The following is a 3,514-nucleotide window of genomic DNA, read 5'->3' as shown; positions in this document are numbered from 1 at the left end:
CTTCCACTTGGGTAGTGGGACTTTACAGATAATAACTTGGCGACTACAGTAGTTAATTCTGCTGTATGACAAAAACATCACAGTTAAGATCTATGTAATAATAGTTTTGAACTTGCTTTAGGACTTTAAGAATTATATTAATTGCTTACTGGGCTGCAATAATATCAAAAGACAGTATTGAGGCAGTGTGCTGGGAGCCATTGAATTAAAAAATCGAGCTTTTTGCTTTTTTTAAAGAAATCTGCAAACTCAACAAATTGGAGTTTATTGCATGTTTGAAACCCAAGGAGAAATCTTACATTGCTGGCATTAAGGATGGGATGTCAGATAAGGCAACCTAGTAATTCTGTGCAGTAGGTGCAGCAGGCAAACTTGCATTCAATTATAGTGTTGTGAGGTACGAACTGGAACAGGAAAATAAAGATTGTTGGACTGGTGTAAAATGGTTGGACAGTATATAGAAATGCTTGGTTTCTCTTACAAAACATAGCTGTCCTTCAGGATAGTGAAATACTGATAATGTTTCACCAGGTAAATAATATATTGAGGATAATAGAGAAGATAAGACTATATGCAAAATTGAGGTAATCTCAATGGGAATGAGGCCAAATGTTATTAGATTCCTCCTTCTTCAGCCCCTTAATGCCTCTATCTTTCACCTCCCAGCTTCTCACTTTATTCACCCATCACCCACCCACCCTCCTTGCCCCTATTTGGTTTCACTTATTGCCTGCCAGGTTGTACTCCTTCAACTCCCCCACTTTCTTATTCTGGCTTCTGCCCCCTTTTTAGTCCTGATGAAGGGTCTAGGCCCGAAACAGTGATTGTTTATTCACCTCCATGGATGCATCCTGACTTGCTGAGTTCCTCCAGCATTTTGTGTGTGTTACCATTTAACAAAGTTGCCAAAACTTTTTCAACCCAGGACATAAGAAATCCTTTAGAGTTAAATTATGGGATCTGCGATCAGCTGTCAGGGGAGATGATCAGTGACTACTTGGATGTTTTGAGAAATATGTTCTATAGTGCACAGTACAAATGCACAGATGTTCCATGGATGAGGTTTATATGAACATCATGAAGCAAGTTACTACATATGCAATATCTTAACATTCAGTTGGGCATACAGAATAGCCACAACTTGGGAAATGGCCCATAAATACATTTTTTGTCAATGAAGCATGTTAATACAAATATAGCTTGCAAACCAATAGCAGGATTAAAGGCAGGGGCTTCACTGCTGAGAATGGACTACACGAGCATGTGAAGTGAGAATAATTGTATGTACCTCTGGAAGGCTGTGATTGCACTGGAGAGGGTGCAGAGGAAATTCATCAGCATGATGCCTGAAATAGAACATTTCAAGTACAACAATAGACTGCATAGACAGCAGAAGATGTTGAAGGGGATCTGATGAATATATGCAAAATTTTTACTGACACAGATAGGGTGTATAGTTAGAAATTTGCAGGCCATCTGCCGGTAAATGGGTTTAATATGCATAGGCATTTGATAGTCCACATCGAACGTGGTAGGCCAAAGGGCTTGCTTCTTTTGCTGTGTAAGTCCTTGTTTCTTTGAATCTGTAAATAGTGGAAAATGTTGTTTCGGGTACCATGGCAATCACTCAATTCTTGCCTGTCAGTTTAGAGTGTATAATTGCTTACTTTAAGCAAGAGTGCAAACCATTTGTAACTTAACAAATCATCAGAATGGAATTTAGCGAAATCTTAATGGAAGGAAATGAGTTGGAAACAACAGAAGAGAGGTCCACACAACGTTTAGATGCATGTGTTGTGAGGAGCATCATATGATTTTTTTTGTGTGCTAATTTTACTACCTTTGACAGTTTGGCTTGCAAATACAACCTGCTTTGTGAACTAATTGTCAAATAATGTTGATACCCTACACTTAAATTTACCTGTTCATAAACATGGGACAAGTATAGCTTTATAACCACTTGCCCTTGACAAAGCAGCATAGAAATTTACAGCTGTATGCAGAGGGCATTGCTTGGGATTTGCTGCTTTATTGAGATTCACTTGTAATCTTTGCAAAGCCATAAAGTTTTGTCCTATCACTTTTTTCCTATTTTCACCAATATCAAATATCCATCAATCTTTCAATTGTATTTATTGTTCAGATTTTATCTGAGCATTATGTGCAGAGGCAAAAGTTGTGTTTTAGCATCAGCTTTTATGTAAAATCTAACTTTTATGTTCCATTTTCCTAGTATGAATTTATTTTACTGCAGAAGTCCATCATGGGTTAATCTCTCCCCACCACTGAGTACATCTACTGTACAAGGAGAACTGTCATAGGAAAGTAGCATCCATTATCAAGGGCCCCACCATCCAGGTCATGCTCTCTCCTTGCTGTTGCCATCAGGAAGAATGTAAAGGAGCCTCAGGACCCACACCACCAGGTTCAGGAACAGTTATTATCCCTCAGCCATCAAGCTCTTGAACCAAAACACAAAAATACAACTGCAGGTGTTGTGGATCAAAGAATACGAACACAACGCTGGAAGAACTCAGCAGGTCAGGCAGCATCTGTGAGAAAAGAGTAGCCAACGTTTCGGGCTGAGACCCTTCATCAGGAATGGGGGGTGGGGAGAGAGGACCGAAGCCCAGTAATAGAGATAGGAGAGGGGGTAGGGCCTAGAGGCGCCAGGTGGAAAACCGATCAGAGGAGAGATAAAGGGGGGAGGGGGAGGGGATAAGCATGAAAGAACTGTAGAGATAAAGAAGCAGAAAGTTGAAAGGGGAGAGAGGCAGAGAGGGACCTGGGATAGGGAAAGGGGGAGGGGGAGGGAATTACCAGAAATTGGAGAATTCAATGTTCATACCACCAGGCTGGAGGCTACCCAGATGGTAGATGTGTTGCTCCTCCAACCTGAGTTTGGCCTCATCATGGCAGTAGAGGAGGCCATGTATGGACATATCTAGATGGGAATGAACTCTTGAACCAGAGGGGATAATGTCATTCATCCCAATACTCATCCCACAACCTATGGACTCATTTTCAAGGACTCTTCATCTCATGTTCTTGATAATTATTTCTTCTTCTTATTATTATCATTGAGGCCCTCTGTTGGTTGGTATTGACCATGTATGTTACATCCCAGTTGTCTACATGATGAGCAAGCCAGGACAGTACGATATCAAGTGCAAGCTGTTGCCTATGCAGTAGGCTTTCCCTCTCCGTGCAGCCAATGAATTCAAATGAATTGCAGAGACCGATTGGCACCAGTAGTGTCACAGGAGTTGCCAGACAGCATTGAAGTCAATGTAGCCTAAGGGACGCCTGCTCCGCATTTTTCTTTGGGGTTCACTCAAAAAGCTTTCCTCATGAGTGGGTTTATCCAAAAGGCAGCAGAGGTTTGACATCAAAGTTGTCCTTCTCTAAGATGAGCTGCCAACCATGGCTAATGAGCTCCATCTGCCCTAAATGACTGGTTTTAAGGTGCCAGTAACCCACTTTTGTCCCTTAAGTCCGTAGAACTGGTATTACA

At 41.2% G+C, this 3,514-nt stretch overlaps 1 protein-coding gene across 5 annotated transcripts in view; it reads left to right on the top strand.

Moving 5' to 3' along the window:
- The window catches only part of metap1d (methionyl aminopeptidase type 1D (mitochondrial)), a 130,926-nt gene that overhangs the window by 279 nt on the left and 127,133 nt on the right, over positions 1–3,514 (top strand). The window lies entirely within an intron of this gene.

The sequence above is a fragment of the Hemitrygon akajei genome, chromosome 5, assembly GCF_048418815.1.
Source record: "Hemitrygon akajei chromosome 5, sHemAka1.3, whole genome shotgun sequence".
Lineage (NCBI taxonomy): Eukaryota > Metazoa > Chordata > Chondrichthyes > Myliobatiformes > Dasyatidae > Hemitrygon > Hemitrygon akajei.
This window is presented reverse-complemented; position numbering and strand designations above follow the sequence as displayed.